The following is a 20,093-nucleotide window of genomic DNA, read 5'->3' as shown; positions in this document are numbered from 1 at the left end:
TTTACCCCTTATGGCACAGATGTTTCATGCATCCACATTCACTAAATAAAAAAAAAACAGGTTCTCACTTAAAAGCAAAACATTAAGATGAAGTATATATCATCTGAAAGACCATTAAACACAGTCCACGAGAATGGTTGGATTAATTACTTTTTTTCAAATTTTCTTTAACTTAGTCAAATGCATTGGAATATTTTATTCTATGGTGGCCTTTTCTTACCACAATAGGACCAGTGGCGTCACATAAGGTTTATGCTAGCTAACACCCATTAGACTGCTACATTCCATCATTCAAAATGCATATACAAATAAATCTATGAATGCATTTACCGATTTGACCTTGAAGCGAATTATTTCAGGCAAAATGTATAGATGTGATGTAATTGTTACCTTCTAGGTCACAACAGGCCACCGAAGAAAAAAAAATAAATGCAGCCATTTTCCTGGACATTTTTAATGGCCTTTCGTCTGATATATACTTCATTTTAGAGTGGTACTTACCTTTGAATTAAGAATCGGGTCAAGTAATGACCTGATATTACGCACTGTGCGCCATCCTGATATATTTATATTCCTATACATTCTCCCTTTTATTACTGTTGGCGACAAAGCAAGTTTACAGTGCAAACAAATCCTATACAGCCTGTATATGGCATATTGTACGCAGTATTGGAATTGGTATAACTAGTTTATTCACACTATGACTCAGCACCCATTGAAAATCACTGAGCCCTTTTGATGATCTGAAGAATGTAGGTTTGGTGTACAAACCCAGCCGCCCGATGAAAATGTCACTAGGCCCTTTTTGAGATTTGAAGAATGCAGGTTTTGAGCATAAATCAAATTACGGACAAAAGCAGTGCCCGTTGAAAAAGCCGTTTGGTGTTATCATTGCCTAATTTGCATTCCTAATTTTTTTCAGTACTGGACATTGCGCTTCCTTGAGTTCTTATCAGCAAAACGCTCCATTCCGCATTTCAAGGGTCTCGCGAATTCACGCAGATATGGGGTGAGACAATGTGGGGGTTCTCGCCAACTAACGTAGATGAAAGGCGTTATTTAACGGTAGTTGCTCTTCTCTCTGCTAAATCTGAGTGAACTCCCGCAAGCCCTGAAAAATGCTGATTGGGCTTATACGCAAGGCAAGCGTGAATGTAGTGGATCGCATTATCGGTTTTGTAGAAAATTGAAGGGCCGACACTCACAGATATATATATATATATATATATATATATATATATATATATATATATATATATATATATATATATATATATATATATATATATATAACATTATTTTATTTTAAGAATAAGACGGCGGTCAGTATTAGATATGACCACACCAATCTGACTGCATAAACCATTTCCAGGTACCACAATAGTGTTCTTAATTCGACCTGGACCGGCCCGGATAGCACAGTTGGTAGAGCGTCCGCTTCGGGACCGGTAGATCCAGGATCAATCCTTGATCGAGTCACACCTAAGACTTTAAAAGAGGAAGTTGTAACTGCCTCGCTGGGTGTTCAGCATGAAGGGGATAGTGCAATGACTGGTTGACCCGTATCAGTATAATGGCTCGGGCGTGGCAGCTTACTTGCCTTCGGTAAGTCGTCTCAGTGAAGCAGCACTAAATAAAAGAGCGGTGGAAATCCGTCCTGCAACAAGGAGGCACATTACACGTACATGCACCCTAAGGATTCCTTCGTCGTCATATGACTGAAAAATTGTTGAGTACGACGTTAAACCCCAAGTACTCACTCGACCTGCACACCAGGGCAGTTAAAGCCGAATGGCTACGGCGAGAGCGAGGTTCTATGTAAACAGGCCACCGACTGTCTACCAATAAGACTTCAGCTGGAAATCTTGATTAGTATCGTCAAGTACAAAACCGTATAGCCCATACCTCAGACTCGCTGTAATACACATGAAGGTGCACGTCCTCAGGTTGTTGTTGTTTTTTTTATTTCTGTGCAAGCAAGCTGTTGTTTTGTAACATCGCCAATGTAAACAGGCCATGGGTAACTGTTTCTTACGTAAATGTGATGCTAACTGGCGTGAAAACATTACAAGAAATATCATACGTGATCGTAAATGTATCTGATGTGTCAAGGCCGAACTGTATACAGCACGCAGCCAGTCGAATCCAGGGACGTTTTAAATTCATTTCAAAAGGTTTAAGGCAATTGTTTGAAAAAAAAACAAAACAGACACACAAGAAAATGGCTAAGCGACATGCTAGACTGGTGTAAGTATATACGGTAACTGAGTGGGGCGTATCTTCGGCATTGTAGACCTATCATCGTGGCGAGTTCTGGCGAAGTATGATATCCTAATGTTATTGGATTTTTGGCCGTTAAAACCTATGTTAAAAAACGGAATCAAACAATAATACATACTCCTTACAGCGCATGCACCTCTCTCAGAAATCTCGAACAACGTCGAGGTCACTTGAATTATGCACGGTGATGGAGCAGGAAGTGATGGCAGAAAACAGAAAAAATCAGCCTTTGTTTCTAACGGTATGCGTCATACAAGTGTACTCTCTTTATCTAAAGTACCGGTTCTAACACCTGAAACAATTTTATTGAGGAATGCTGATTATGTAGTTCCGCATCAGGACACCATTGGCGCGGCTTAGCCGAAACAAGGCTAGACACAAAAAACCCCTTGTGTTGAAATCTAACATAACAACTTGTTTTTATTCAACACAGAAATGTGTTACCCCAACACTATCGTGGGTTAATAAATGTGAAGTACACGTTTGTGTTAAAAAATAATAAAACACAAACTTGTGTTGAACCAGAATGAGGTTATTTATGCAATACAACAAAAACTTGTGTATTTTGCAGCAGGTATTATATATAACATTTAACACGATGTGTTTATCGCGTTAAACAAGATAAAGTTGTTCAAATATGATTTTATTTTATTTATTTATTTAATTGGTGTTTTACGCCGTACTCAAGAATATTTCAATTATACGACGGCGGCCAGCATTATGGTGGGAGGAAACCGGGCAGAGCCCGGTTGCTGGTAGACCTTCCCACTTACGGCCGGAGAGGAAGCCAGTCTAAGCTGGACTTGAACTCACAGCGACTGCATTGGGGAGAAGCGCCTGGGTCATTACGCTGTGCTAGCGTGCTATTCAACTAGAATAATTATGTTAATGTTGTTATACACTAGATACAGAGGATGCATGTGTCTAAGAATAAAGCATTCTTAAAGATAAATGCAGAGAAGGATTGTTTATGTTTTCTGACATCACTTCCTGCCTTATCATTGTGACCTCAGTGACCTCGGCGTTGTTCTACACAAAATTTACTACTGGTGACAGTGAAGCCAAAGGTAGAGAACGACGCATGCGCTGTAAGGAAACTGGAAACTTTGCTCCGCCCATAAAGCTGAACGCCTTCATACAACCAACTAAATAAATATACAATCCCTGATTTCATTGTCATACAAAGCAAACGGCATTTGTCAGGACTATAAAGGGTTATGATTTGGCTCAGTACGGAAACCCAGAGAGACCATGCTCTCTCCTAAATATGAGCGATGCGACAAGAATCCACGACATCGTGAGATCTAGTTGGGTGATGGCGTCCTTACATTCGAGGCCGTGGACATTCGAGCACTTGCTACTTTTCTCGATACCTCAGGTTCTACTCGCGCCGACACTGAGGTGAAAAATAATGTCTAAGCAACTTGAACGTTAATAATAAATTGTGTGTGCCTCCTGACGACGTATAAGCTCAAAACTATACGCTTTGATGACGTCCGCAGTTTACGCATGCTTATGCAGATTATTCGATCTACCATATGTAGATATAACCTAAACCATAATTTCTCATGTTAACATCAATGTTGATAATTTCCTATATCTTCCCCTACCATCTTTCAGATTGTTATCTAGCAAACAATGCCACAGGCGAGTAAAGTGCCCGGATGTGCGGGGCATCGAATGCGATTCGTCCTTATCGTCTACCATACAATCTAATAACACATTCTGAAAGCCATGTAAGAAGACAGATGGCTAACAACTTGCGACCATCCACCTTTACGGTACTTTTAATAAGCTCGTGTTCGTCACAAAAGCTTCAGCATGAAGGGGATGGTGCAACTACTGGTTGACCCGTATCAGTATAATGGCTCCGGTGGGGCGACTTATTTACGTTCGGTAAATTGTCTCAGTGAAGCAGCACTGGATAAAAGAGTGATTGAAATCCGTCCTGCAACAAGAAGGAACATTACATTAACTCTAAGGGCTCCTTTGTCGTTATATGACCGAAAAAGTGTTAAGTATATACGACGTTTAACCTCAAGCACTCACTCATTCACTCACATGGTTCAATTTAAACATGGGTTGTGTTGTTCAGCTACATCCCCATCCACGTAATAACAGGTCAGGTCCAGTCAAGCTTGCCCTAATGTGCCTTTGTTACTTTGCTCCCACAGGGTACGTGTGCATCAAGGAGCCTTACAAATTCTGAAACACGAAATAGACATGCATTTTATTTCTTGACCATGAATAATTCATTGTTACCCCCTGTTACATGCTGCGCAAGCGCATTGCAAATCCTTCGCATTTAGGAAGTTTATCGGAAACACCGATTTCTCAAAACATCCACCTTCTGTAATTTTCAACCGCCACACTCTCAAGTTTATTTTACTTCTTTTAATTTATTAATTAAGTCATTAGTTGTTTTTTTTTTCATTTTATTTATTTGTCCATTTATTTATTCATTCAGGACCAGTTCACACCTTAATCCAATTGCTTTATCTTTAAATGGCGTATGAATATGTCCTTTAATTCTCCCGCTTTTACTGTTCGCTGTGGCCGTTTGAGCAGCCTTCAATCCAAAAAACAAAGAAAAAAAAGAAAACAATCTGTAAATTTTAACAGAAAGTCTATTGTCATATTCAACATAATATCCTGTTAGTCTAACAGAATCTTTAGGTTGAATTTATAGAATATGCATATATGTAATATTCAACAGAAAAATCTGCTGCAATAACAGAATACTAGTACATTCTACTAGCACTCAGACAACAGACTATCTGTTAAAACTGAGATATTAACAGATTTATTTTTTGAGCGTAACATTTTGTTCAGGACAGCAAGCCTTCCACCAAGATGGTGTGCATAACAATATATGTATACATGCAGGGTGCTCGTCAGTAACTTATCAAAGGCCCGTGGTTTACACCCGCCAATCCACCCTCCTTCACTCAGAAAAGTGACCAGGGGCCTCCGTGGCTCAGTCGGTTAGCGCGCTAGCGCAGCGTAATGACCCAGGAGTCTCTCACCAATGCGGTCGCTGTGAGTTCAAGTCCATTTCATGCTGGTTTCCTCGTACGTGGGAAGGTCTACCAGCAACCTGCGGATGGTCGTGGTTTTCCCCTGGGCTGCGCCCGGTTTCCACCCACCATAATGCTGGCCGCCGCCGTATAAATGAAATATTCTTGAGTATGGCGTAAAACACCAATCAAATAAATAAATAAATAAATAAAAACAGAAAAGTGACCACCATTCTATAGGTGGAAAATCTTATATATTATATAACATGATATGACATGAAATGATATGATATGACATGATATGATATGATATGATATGACATGATATGATATGATATGATATGATATGATATTATATTAATTTGTTTATTTACTCTTTCATTTTTCTACGCCAAACACTCGTGTCTATTACATGATTGAACTGGCAACCCGTTCGCTGTATTTATTTACTTGATTGGTGTTTTACGCCGTACTCAAGGATGGCGGCCAGCATTAGGGCCAAGGGAAACCCACGATCTCAAACATTATATACTGTTTTAGACTCCTAGTAGCACGTGGGCTCACGTAAGAAGCCGTAATTATGTGGAGATACCCCGACTTCATTATTATTAACGTTTTACGGTAACGTTCATATAGTGTTCCACACCTGTTTAAAGGAGAAGAAAACTATAGGCTGAAAAGAGCACATTTTTTTCTATCTGGTGGTGTCTGCCGTATAATTTTGCGATTTATCCTCCCTATACACGCAAAGCCTGAAAACGGCAAAACTGGCATAAATCCCTGCGTCCATCGCGTCCTCCATCTTTTACACCCTTTAATTATGCTGGGGTGTGTGGCCTCTCAGCCAATGAGAGTCGTTAAAACTGCCGGCTTGTTCGTATTAACTCGGAACCTACGTCCAACATTCCGGTTTTCCGATCGTCAAGCGGAAAACGAACTGTACTGTTCACTACCTTCTGGGGAGAAGAGTTCCACCGGAAATATACGAACTGCACTTCGGCGATTTTCGACGGCAATTCTCGTCCTAACACAGAAGACTTCAGGTCTGGTTCTTAGGCAAAATGGAGTCGCCCACAACGGATTTTGGTGCTGACTTTATTTATAATTTATCAACTTGAGGTACATATTAGAATTTTTATATGGCATGCAAGTGCGAGGAAATGCATAATCTTTTCAGTGGTATTTGTTTGATATTTAATTTTTCTTCTACTTTAAGCTCGGCCTTATGAACAACTCAGTACAACTGGCGTGCATGTATGGAGCCCGACATTACCTTTTCATTCTGAAACCTTGAGTACGTTTCACGTAAGTCAAAGAAAATAAAAGGCTCCTGTTATGCGGTTAGCGGTCAGCCATCACACATTCAGGCTGGCGAGGATCTTCAATAGATCTTACTCGGCGCTTTGAATAATGCCAGCTATTTATAGAATACTTCTGAATGCAGAACTGTGATAGTATTGCAAAATAACTGAAACTTTTTTTGTCGGCGGGAAGTCGCTGTACAAAGGCATTCATGCATGTTTCCCTGAAAATGACGTCAATAGACTTTTTTATATTCGGTACTTACAAAAAGGTCTATAATTACACGAAGATATAGACGTAAAGGCAACTTTTAAGTTCGCACTATCAAAAAGAACATTTCGTGCAGGTTCCAAATATAGTTATCGTTATTTTTATGTTTTTTGTTATTTGTTTATTTTTTTTTTCGCTAACCTTTTTTTCTAAGTGAATACAATGCAAACAAAGATTGAGATTCTAAGTTGGAACGTTTGCACTAGATTGACCTTTGACCCCATCGATTCTTTTCAGTCGCTAAACATGCTCGGGTTGCTATATTTCTACGGTCAGCATGATTTACCCACGTTGTTCCACGTGTGTATACACGTTAATTAAATCCTCTCGAATTCTTTTATTATCGATCGTCTTGCAAGACAATGTTAAGTACTTGACAATGCAAGTACTTAAAAACTGTACAGGTATGTAAGGTAAAGTTTAAAATGTAGAGATATACAATGTAAATTTTCACATATAGAGTTATGGAATGTAAAGCTTAAAATACAGAGTTATACACTGTAAAGTTTAAAATGTAGAGTTATACACTGTAAAGTTTAATAAAATATAGAGTAATACAATGTAAAGTTATGCAATGTATAGTTATACAATGTACAGTTTAAAATATTAGTTATACAATGTAACCCGGTCGCACGTGGGAAGATCTTTCAGCAAACTGCGGATGGTCGTGGGTTTCCCCCGGGATCTGCCCGGGTTCCCTCCAAACGTAATGCTGATCGCTGTCGTATAAGTGAAATATTAGTACGGCGAGCATGGCCTTAAAGACCAATCAAACAAATAAATAAATAACTATACAATGTAAAGTTTATACGCTTGGCACATAACGAATATATACAACACAAACGTTGAAATGAACTGTGGCTCAAAAAATTCTACAAGGAAAATTATTATACGGTACTGGCAGGGGAAATTGGCGTATTGTTATACAGATGAGGTAATCTGCGCTTTTCAACAGCTCTAAATGCCCAGTGGAAATGTGAAACGTACACGCACAGGATGTCGGCCGTGCGTAAACAGATATTGGCGGTTATACAGAGCCGAGCTCTTTTTGACATACACATGTATCCGTGCACAGGGAACAGAAGTTTGAATACCGTAAACATTGTTAAAATCAGACTAAAAATTGTTCACCTTTTATTTATTTATTTCATTTTACGCCGAACTCGAAAATATTTCACTTATTCCACGGCGGCCATCATTATGGTGGGAGGAAACCGGGCAGAAACCCACGACCATTTGCAGGTGCCTGAAGACCGCACATCCGGAGAGAAAGCCAGCATGAGCTGGACTTGAACTCACAACGACCGCATTGGCCTCCATCAAAGAAATGGAGCTGAACATGTATTTTGTCCTGATTTTTCGGATGTAAAACCACCTATGGTTTACTTTTCCAAGAGCTTTCGCACGATTCGTTGTGGGTTTTTTTTTTTTTTTGGGGGTTTTTGGGGGGGTTTTTTTTGCTAAGATTTACATATCTCGGAAGAATCTCCATGCTAAACCAAAAGTCATTTCTTCAGGGTTGATTCTGCCATCCTTGGGAGGTTATTCGACCTTTCAAATACATGTAATTTGTTTCGACCGGTGGGGTACCAGTTTGACTGTAGGAGCGATTGTGACCAATCAGAATACCAGTCAGGTGCGCAAGACAGACGAGGTCACATGATCACACACCGTCGATTTATAATGATCATGTGACCAAAGATATGTGCTGATTTCATGACCGAATTTAGACTAGTCTATAATTGGATCGAAGATGCAGTATTAAATAAGTCAAATCTCCAGTGAATCGAAAAAAAAATGTTCGCATAGCTGGTGAAGATACTCATGGTGAGATATAAAAAAGACACCAGACATGACACCAGACGAGGACACCAGACATGACACTACGCCAGAGACACCAGACCAGGGACACCAGGCCTGGGACATTAGGCCAGAGAGACCAGGACTGGGACACCAGATGTGACCCCATGTCAAAGGCACAAGGCACGACAACAGACAAGACACCAGACAGAGTTACAAAACCTTGACTCTGGGCAGATGAACGCTTGTGCTTTTTCCTGAATGGTAAACATAAAGCACAGAGCATAAAACCACAAACCATGCAATCAACTCCTGGTAGCGGAAGTCCTCATTGCGAAAGACCCGTGTTAAAATACCCACAAAATAATAAATGACAATAACCTTTTCAGAAAACCGCAGAAAAGAAATAAAAATCAGCAATGGTCTTCATTTGAAAGAGAACATGTGTAAACTGTTGCCAAAAATAGAGGTATTTTTTGTAGTTTTTTTCTCCCCACTGAACTTTGGGTATTTTCCTGCATTGTTGTCTATTTTAGTCCAAGACTGATTTCGTAGAAAAGAAGACAACAAATGTTTGCTGGAGCATATCTGATTGCAAAATGACATTGACGTCAGACATAGTGTGATATCTCAGCTTTTTGACTAGAAAACTATTTACGTTTATACTTAAGTATTTAATCCGTGAAATGTTTCTGCAGGTAGCAACCCGGATGCTTCTGTTCAATAAATAAAGCGTAATGCAGTCATTGTAGTCAAATATAAACTGAACACTTTGTGAATAAATGTTTTTTTGATGTTGTTGTTGCTTTGTTTTACCTGTTCCTAAACAGAAATAACATTTCGTAAAATATTTGAATTCTAAAGTGGGTTTTAAATCTGAAGTGTTGAGAGACAATGAATTCACAAACTTTCGTAGTTTTTTTCTAAACCATGTCCATGGATACACTGTTAGAATTACTCGTAACGCCACACGTGGAAAAGTTAGTCAGTAGCTTGCTGAAGTTCAGTGGTTTACACAACGGGTACCAGCCTTCAGCCTTGTATATAGGCAAAACAATCTTAAGTATGGGGCTAAACAGCAATCAAATAAAATAAGTAAATAAATACGTAAATAAACAAACAACTCATCTTAACCCATATTCACGTTACAAGATTTGTCTTTCTAAATGCTAGAAATGTTCGTGATGACGTCATGAAGTCTCTTCCATATAAAGATCCAATAAGCTCATCTTACAATGAACCAGTTTGATGATGGCGACTTCTGTTTTTGTTGTCATTCTTTTTAAATATAAAACATTATATTTAATGTACAATCACATTAAAACAATGCAAATAAACCTGGGCCCAGTTTCACAAAGATGTCGTATATATACGATGAGCGCACTTATAGGACCAGTGAAGTACAAAATATCGTACGACAATTGTACGATAAAAAGATGTCATACGCCGCTTTGTCAAACTGGATCCAGGCCTCGGGGACGCTTAGTTCGATTGCCAGCAGGATCCTGGTTTATTCAGCAATACAGTATAAAATATCATTTTAGTATAGCGACGACAGTGTGATAGTTGGGAAATGGTTACATATATATACCCGTGAAAATACAGCCTCTTGCCAATTTATCTCTGTTAGGGTTTTATTTCAACTGTCCGTATATGGGCTCATTTGGCGTCATGATGTAAGCAGAAGAATGAGGTTTACAAAAAGCGGTGGTGTTGCAATTTACAAGACGTCACTGGTCCAGAATTACTCGTTATGCTGTGTTTTCATCGCATTTTATATACAATAACATTAAAACAATGCAAAGGGACGAGACATCGGTGATATTTAACTGCATCAGCAGAATCCTGGCTTATACACAAAAGTAATACATGTAATTGTGTTTTTTTCTGTGCCCAGATTGTGTACATTATTTAGATGTTCAAATTTGAGCTGTTAACAAACAAAATAACGAGGCTATAAACATGTACATACGAAAGCCAATGTTAAATTTAAAATCCAGAACGTCTATAAAATTCGGAAACATGCTCTTCTGAGATAAGTTTTGTTGCCAACAATCATGTCTTCCGGATTTTTTCCCACTTCACATTTTGACCTGATCCCGATGGTCGTCTGCTCACAGAAACTGCCTGGCCTGGTCCTTATATACATTCGCTTTGTCATTGTTTTAAAACGCAAATGTGAATGTGTCGACATTTTACAAGCCATAAGTTAAATGCTACAAAATTTAAGTATACATTTTGCTAATACCGCCTAATGATTGTATTCAAGTTGTAGCACGATGTTGGACTAGAAGATGTTCGTTTATTTATTTATTTGATCGGTGTTTTACGCCGTACTCAAGAATATTTCACTTATACGACGGTGGCCAGTATTATGGTGGGGAAAATTAGGCATCCATCACTGCCACAATGTTGGGCTTAATAACGTTATTAAGCTTATATATGTATATAACAATCCATTTTTAAAGGTGGAGAAAACATAAAAATGACATAAAGTTCTCACGAAAGAGTGAGAAAAGTTATTCTATCTAGTCTTCTATACTTTTTCCGTTTTTGTTTCCTTAAGGAGAAAAAGACACTTGAAAATAATTTTTGTATGGTGGGTATTTGGGACCACCTTTTGATATTTATAATCTTTGTTTAATAACGTCATAAATGAGGATGTAACACAGCTTTAATAAATATTTTTGCACTAGAATTTGTTCTTTTCAGCTAACAAATGTATTAAACCTCAATTTAGATCATATTTATATTTTTAAAATGTTCATAAATATTATCATAATTTGGGTTAAATGCACATATAAACAACAAATTTACATTCAAATAAATTTATTAGACAAGCATCACATCCTTGTTTAGAACGTTAATATGCAACAACGATAAATACCAAAAGTTGGTCCCAAATACCCACCATACAAAAATATTTTCAAATTCCCTTCTCTCTTGAAAAAAAATATTAAAGATCATATTTGTAAATAAGTTTTGACGCTCTTTCATCTGATTTTGGCATCATTTTTATGTTTTCTTCTCCTTTAAGAGAACACCCTAGAAATATATCTGCCCTTGGCTACCTCTTTGGCTGACGAGGCGATCCTAACGCTTTAATCATACGTTCCATAATATCAAATTCGAATCACACGATCTTGCATTTGACTGGTCAAGCCCAGGCGTAAGTTTAAAGTGTTTATATTCCATAAAATTGTTGCCCTCCATTTTTTCCCAAGCATTCTGCATTTCTCTTTTATTGTACACGATGCAGAATCAAAACAAATTTACCTACAGAGATTAAAGGTCTTGAAACTTACTACCATCTGCAAACATGTGGAAAATATCACGTATATGTCCACCAAAACAGCGCAGTGTATATTACATCAGTACGGAGAGTAAAAGCAGAGCAGCGATGGCAGTGTGAGAGTTGACAAACGGTCACACATAACCGGTGAAATCCGACTTCAGAATGGAGAGTAAAACCTGAGCATAGGTGACAGTGTGAGTGTTGGCAATGTTCACACCTAACCTGTGAAATCCTGCTACAGTACGGAAGAAAAAACAGCGACGACAGAGCGAGAGTTGGCAAATGGTTACGCGTAACCGATGAAATCCTGTTACAGTATATGGAGAGTAAACCCAGAGCAGCGACGACCCTGTGAGAGTTGGCGAATGGCCACATATATCGCTTTACATCAAAACCATAGGTATAAAATTTTGAACAGTTAGCATTAAGATCATATGATGATGTAGGAAGAGGGAGCGGTCTGTTGGTTTGTGGTTATGCGCTTTAAATAGCTAGCGGAAACGAGGTGACGGTTCAAACCCTACCCTGGACAAGTAATTTGTCCGTGCTACCATTTAATGTTCGCCTTCCTTCAAAATGCACACATGTACGTTACATGTGGTCAGTGAAATTGGTCAGTAATTTGCCAATTGCTGGTGGTTTAAACCGAGCACTCCAATTTCTTCTTCCGTAAAACTCACCTGCATCATGTAAGTTAAATAGTTTTGAGTTTGTCGTTAACCAACGACCAGAAATGAATAAATGAAATCGGAAGTGACGTCAGAAAAAAACAATTTCCGAAATACGTCCTTCTGTTCTTCTTTGAAACGTCTTATAATCAATGGTTGCAAACGACACTTGAGTTTATAAAGTACTTTATATCGATGAATATTGAAAACGGATGTAGTCAGACGGCAAATGTGACACAAATGTTTGTGAGTTCAAGTGTTTACATCGTACTTAATACTTTTTGAGTCATATGGCGACGAGAAATCATTAGGTGTGTGTCCATATACCGTGTCTTTTTGTGGCAGCGCGAGTTCATGCCGCCAAGGGGCTTAAGACAACAGGCATGACACCCAACCCGTTCACATTGTACTGACACTGAGCCAACCACTTCTGTCCACTTGCTCTAATTTCTCAGTGGTCAATACCAAGCGAAGCAGGAACAAGTGACATTTTTGAAGTCTTTAGCCTGACCCGACACGGGTTTGATCAAACGTCTCCTTACTTCGAGGAGGACGCTCTAACCATTAGGCCACCCAAGCGCTATGTTTGAAATGGATGCATGCGTGCACGAGCATAGTGGCCATGGTTGCGAGTGCCTCCGTGGCTGGGGATGTTTAGCATGCAAGCCACCGCGGCACAATGACCTATGAGCCTCTCACTAATGCAGTCGCGTCCTACAACAAGGAGGCACATTACGTGCACTCTAAGATCTCCTTCGTCGTCTCATGACTGAAAAATTGTTAAGTACGACGTTAAACCCTCAGCACTGACTCGCTTACTTCCCAATGAAGTTGCTGTATTACTTCAAGTCCAGCTCGTGCCAGCTTCCTCTCTGACCGTACGTGGGAAGGTCTATCCTGTGGATGATTTCCTCTCAGCATAATGCTGGCTGCCGTCGTATAAGTAAAATATTCTTGAGTACGGCGTAAAATATCAATCAAATAAATAAATAAATAAAACACCAATGAAATAAATAAATCAGTCAAACAGGTTGCGACTTCAACCATGTAATGAAAACAGTGTATGGACTAGATTCGTCGCGCTGGTGGGTAGTTTGTGTATGGCGTTTACTGTTTACACCGGGTTAACATGACATAGTTAATTCCCGGGCTGGTGACGCAGTTTGGACTAAATGTTATAGGTATACGTGGGCAGATGTAACAAATACCTGGTGATATAACACTTGAAGGACATACACTCGACACTGCTGACAAGCAAAATAAAAACATCTTGGCACCATCACAGTATACGAACATTACACGACTGCAGCATAGACAGTAAAACCGGATAGTGTGATTATTGGCAAACGGTCACACGCCACCGGTGAAATATGGCCTATTGTCAGTGTGCCTCATTTAGGGTTTTATTCTAACTGTTCACGTTAGTGCTTAAAGTGAAAGACAGCACCTGACTAATGGTTATGCACACTGAAGACTATTTTAAACCGGCATTAATTTTTTTTTATATAAAGATTTTTTTCAACCTAGTAAAAGTTTTGTTAAACTTCGTCTAGATTCAGCTTCAGGGGGTCTCCATTATCGAAGCGACGTCACGTTTACTCTAGCTCTCTAACGTCGAAGTTATTTTCCTTATTATAGTCAAAGGAGTAGCCTATGTCAGTTAAAAGCTGTGGACTTCGGCCATAAGGGTACAATTGATAAATAGCTATCATTTACAGTTTAAGTAGCCTGCAGATACACTGCTTGAACTGTTGGTACAGTAAGCCTGCTATATCATTTACAGTTTAAGTAGTCTGCAGTAACCTGGTTCAGGTCGCAGCCTCAGGAGGGGTTGTGCTGGGGATTTTGACCCCTATTAATTATTTTCAAAATTACAATACAATTGCTGTATTACATGCATGCTAGATTCTAATACAAATTAATCTATGCACCACTGTGACTGATCTAGGCTTGGGGGAGGGGGGGAGATTAATTTGTAATGGCGTTTCCCCATCCAAATTGAATGATGCACGCCAATAACGGAACGCTGAATAAATTATTTTCCCAGGAGAACTAAGCCTTTACACAGCTGTCGTAAAGAACACCGATGGTATAAGGATGGTATAGGGGGAATGTTAACACATTGAGTCCACAGAAAATGCCAGGCTTTGACCCTTGACAAATTACGCATGTTCAAACAACGATAGATAACATTTCAAGACATGCTTGGATACACCGTTAAGTGCACATTTTAGGTGTTAGAATCTGTAGGTGATTTCTCGCCGGTTTTAAAACCGTGTCTTCTGACCTAGGCATTCGACTGTCGCTGAATTTTATGCTTCAGTTAGGTCGTGGTGGCTTGTAAGATGAGAGCACCGCTGATCGACCTAGTCATCGCAGACGTCAGAGAAAGCACCCTGGCTTGAACACAGCCTTCGATAATTTTACTGTATTTTATAAAACAAAACAAAAAAATCATCCCTTGCATGCAAGAAAGTTAAACCAGCAAAATTTAAATTCTTCAGTTCTCATAAACTTAGAGAAAAAAAACATGTCATAAGATTCAATTAATTAAAGCATTATCCAGTGAGATGCCTTCTACTCATTCCCGTCAACCTTCGTATCGGCATCCCTAATGGGATTTTCACCGACTCTGGCATTTGTTATTTAGAAACCGCTGACTAATCAGTAAAATGGACGACAAAAGATGGATTTTGTATAATTTGAACAGCGTGTCTAAGTAGGCCTAGTGTCTACTGGAGAGATGAATGCGGTTTGGGCCGAGACGATATGCAACTAAACCGTCTGACATAGTTTGTGATACCGTCGTTGAATATTACACGGCTTGTAAATCAAATGATTTTACGTCTTTGGTGGTCCGTAAATGATACAGACATGTCCCAGTGCATAAAATTCAGCAACACTGTGAAATGGCCCCTCGGCTATACGTGACTAAATCGTTATAAACAATCCCAAAATAATGTCTTGTGCAGTAGTTCTGCGTTGTCATGTGTAACTTTATGGAGTGAATGGTTCACGGCTACGTCACTTAAGCCGCACAATATAATAGCAACGTGTTTGATTGGATAAAATTCTCTAGATGCCTGCCTCGATTCACACTAGACATTTGTGCTGTATTGACATTTTGTCCTACATGTTATTCAGTGAAATATCATTAAAATTATAAAGTATGTTTCTTTTCATAAAGCTTAAGAATCCTGCTTTCGATTGGAATATGTTTTAGCCAGGTGCTGCCTTGGCCATCATATGGCAGCAAATTACACGCGATGTAATTGGTCTGAGATATAACCGTATGGCAGATACCATAATTTTATGATACATTTGTGGTCTAGAGATGAGTAATATTATTTGAGGCTGACTGTATTTGTATTGCTATTTGTAATGGTATACGCGACGCAGATAGCTGTTTCCAACGGGCATCAGTACGCATGTGCAGAACGGATAATACGTGACACGAAGAAATGCAGATGGCGATTTATATCTATGTTACGACATAAAAATTTTTTGCAACAGCTTAGTATTCAGCTCTGTTTATTGTATGTGTATTTTTTTCCGAAATACACGTATTTATTTATTAATTATTTTGCACAGGGCTGTTTTTTTCCAAGTCAGTTTGAGTGATCAATCACAAGCCTTTCTAACTTTTGTCAAACTTTGTTTTATCCGGATGTAACATCTCATCAGACTCTTTCACTTCTGATTAAGCCCTAGTTAATGTATTTTTCTAGCCGATAAAATCCTGATTTTTGAGAACACACTCCATTATTAATTGCCTCGCCTGACCATTCTGTCTGCCAACAATCAATCAGAATAGCATTTAGACTTATAACACATCGGTGTTACTTATGATTGTATTATACAGGCATATTCCACTCTGAACCTTGAGTAAATTTCCCTTAATGCATATTCTATCATTTATACTGTTTCCGGATAAACAAACCAAACTGTAAAATCGCTTTGCCATCTTAACTATGAGGTCGTCAGAATTTTTAACAAAATCCTCTGACGACCTCTGTTTATTTTGCTCTCACACCCAGGCACAGTTTGTAAGATCTATAATCACATAATGGTGTCGTCAATATGGGTTAATAGATCTAAACAATGGCTACGTAGAACACAACAGGCTTTATAGCATCCATTAGCAGGTGTTATATTGCCTTCACTTTATTTATTTATTTATTTGATTGGAGTTTAACGCCGTACTCAAGAGTATTTCACTTACATGACGGCGGCCATCATTATGGTGGGAGGAAACCGGGCATTACACGGAGGAAACCCACAACCCTGGTTGCTGGCAGGGCTCCCCACGTGCCGCCGGGGAGGCAACAGGTTTTATAGCACCCATTCCCAGATGTTTTATTGTCTTCACGTCTTTGAAGTGGTTAGAACTACTAGCCGTCACCTTTGAGTTTTGACATGTTGTTTTGTCTTTATACACACTCACACTAACACTGACGTCCGATAAACAAGTGTATGTACGTCCTATTTATTTATTTATTTATTTATTTATTTATTTATTTATTTATGCACTCGCCCTGAAACAAGAGGGCATTGTGTGTACAATATATGTGGGTATATGGCGTTAAATAACGATTAAATAAGTAGGTAAGTAAACAAATAAATCAAAAATAAGTGTTTGTACGTCCTATTTATTTATTTATTTATATACTTATTTTTTATTTATTTACTTACTTGCCTACTTGTTTGATCGTTATTTAACGCCATATACCTATATATGTTGTACACACAATGTCCTCTTGTGGCAGGGCGAGTCCATGCCGCCAAAATTCTCCCGTCACTGAAGACACCAGACATGACACCCCACATAGTCACCCCACCCTGCCACCCCACACCACCCCACCCCACCACACCAGGCCCAGTCACATTATACTGACACCAGGTCGGCCAGTCATGTTTCCTTGCTCTAACCTGTAAGTGCTGAACACCAAGCGAGGCAGCAGTAAGTTCCTTTCTTAAAAATCTTTGGTATGACCCGACCACCGACGTGGTCATTTGGGATTTAATGCCATATATTAAAGAAGTTTTCACATCAGTTTTATGTTTAGGGGATAAGAAGTGCCCAGGCGACATTTATTTATTTATTTGATTGGTGTTTTACACCGCACTCAATAACATTTCACCTATACGACCGCATTATGGTGGGAGGAAACCGGGCAGAGCCCGGCGAAAACCCAGGACCATCCGCAGGTTGCTGGAGACCGCCCAGGCGACTTGTACAGGTTCATATCATATTTCTGAGAGTCAAATGGTTCCCAACAAACTTCATGTAAGACGAACTAAACAAGTTTACAGGACCAGAACTAGGATGTCATCGGTTCTCACCTATTTTATAGGCAGCGCATGGTGTTTCGCTGAGGGTGCAAGTTGTTCGGGTGTTATTTGGTGTCTTCTGGTGTCTTCAGCATGGTGTTTCGGTGTATCTACAATACATCTGGTAATTCCTCGTCCAAGATCACCCTGTTACAACCTTACCAGAATGCTCACGAAATCGATCGATTGTTCGATTGGCAGATGCATTGATTGACTGGCTGATTGATTGATTAATTGTTGTGTAACGCGATCAGTTTTATGGGCGGATTAATTCGGAGTGTCGGGGGTAAACCTTTGGCAAGTTTCTGGCGAACTTTCACACGTTTGAAGTACATATATGCACGCCACATTGACTGAAGACAAGTGGACGTTATTGTCTGCGCAAATTTTCGTACGCACGTTATGGGCAGCCAGATATTGTCTCCAAGTCTCCACGAACAGTGAATGAGTGCGAGCGAGTGATTTAGTGCGAGTGAGTGCTTAGGGTTTACTTAACAATACTTAACAATTTTTCAGTTATACGAAGGAGTCCTTAGAGTGCATATACGTGTAATGTGCCTCCTTGTTGAAGAACGGATTTCCACGGCTCTTTTATCTAGTGCTGCTCCATGAAAACCATTCACCTAAGGTAAGTAATTCGCCCCACCCGTGCCGTTACACTGATAATGGGTCAACCAGTCGTTGCACTGTTCCCTTAATGCTGAACTCCCTCTTTTTTACGGTCTTAGGTATGACACGAACGCTCTACTAACTGAGCCTTCGGGGTTGGTCCCACGAATAGTGGGAAGGGAGAAATTCACAAATGCTCTGTCCGGGACTGGATCTGAACCCAATGTAAGACCGTCATGTTAAACAAATAAACACTGGAATTCCTCCACCATGTATGGTGTATACGGTTCAAGTGACCTCAGCACTAAAGTCGGGATCGGGGAAAGAATGCTGAATATCTCGCCGCAGTTGTTTACCCCAAAATCTCGCTAAAGGTACTCACGTGCATGAACGCAACCTTCTCTAAGCATTTGTATTTGTGCATGTACATACACGGCGTGTCCACAGACAAAGGGTAAACTACCAGTACGCGCTGACACAGACAAAACACATATTTCTACAACCTGGAAGAGATTTGCTAGAAATCCTTTACCTATTCAGGCTACATGTTTGTAGTTTTGAATTTCACTTACGGCGTTGACCTCAGTGGAAAGTTCCATCACAGCGTCTCCTCATTTTGTCAGTGCGTCAGTATTTTTATATATGACATTCTCTTATAATGATTTATTGGGGCCTCCCTCACCGAATGGTGTGTGAGCGCGGGACAATGACACGAGGGACCTCTCGTCAATGCGAATGTACCCGAGTTCAAGCCCAGGCAATGCCGGCTTCCTCTCCAGCCGCACGTGGGAAGGTCAGTCAGCAACCTGCGCACAGTCGTGGGTTTCTTCCGAATTCTACCCGATTTCCTCTCGCCATAATGCTAAGCGCCGTCATATAAGTGAAATATTCTTGAGTACGGCGTAAAACTGCTAGTTTTTAATATGACCATGGAAACCCACGAGAACTGTGACAATTGAAGTAAAAATTCAGAATTTTTTTTCAGAAAAATCAGAATTTAGCTCATTAACGTGTTTTGAAATTTGGATTAAGTTTGATTTAATCCTAAGACAGTTCCGTGATGCTGGGGTCAGTGCAATTTAACCTTGGCTGCGTTAAATAAAAATTATCAATAAAAGATCACTTTAACTCCCTGACTGATCTTGCAAATCCTTTGAAATAAATGTTTCGAAACAGCTACAACATCTCTATAATCGAATGGCCCAGCGAGAGCTCATTATTCATTTCTACGATAGCAATCAGTTTTACGGGTGGAGGAAATAGGCGTGCCCTGATAAACCACTGACCGTCGGCTAGTCACTGACGAACCTTCTCACACGTGACGCCTGCAGATGTGCACACTATATCTGTGAAAGACAACGTCAAAATAAGAAAACGGGCACACTTATTGCCCCCCCCCTTCCCCTTCCACACACACACACACACACACACACACACACACACACACACACACACACACACACACACACACAACCACCCCGCGAACAATCTGCGATGGCCGTGGGTTTCCCACATGCCCCG

Source organism: Liolophura sinensis, chromosome 4 (assembly GCF_032854445.1).
Source record: "Liolophura sinensis isolate JHLJ2023 chromosome 4, CUHK_Ljap_v2, whole genome shotgun sequence".
Classification (NCBI taxonomy): domain Eukaryota; kingdom Metazoa; phylum Mollusca; class Polyplacophora; order Chitonida; family Chitonidae; genus Liolophura; species Liolophura sinensis.
The sequence above is the reverse complement of the archived record's forward strand: the minus strand, read 5'-3'. Positions refer to the sequence as shown.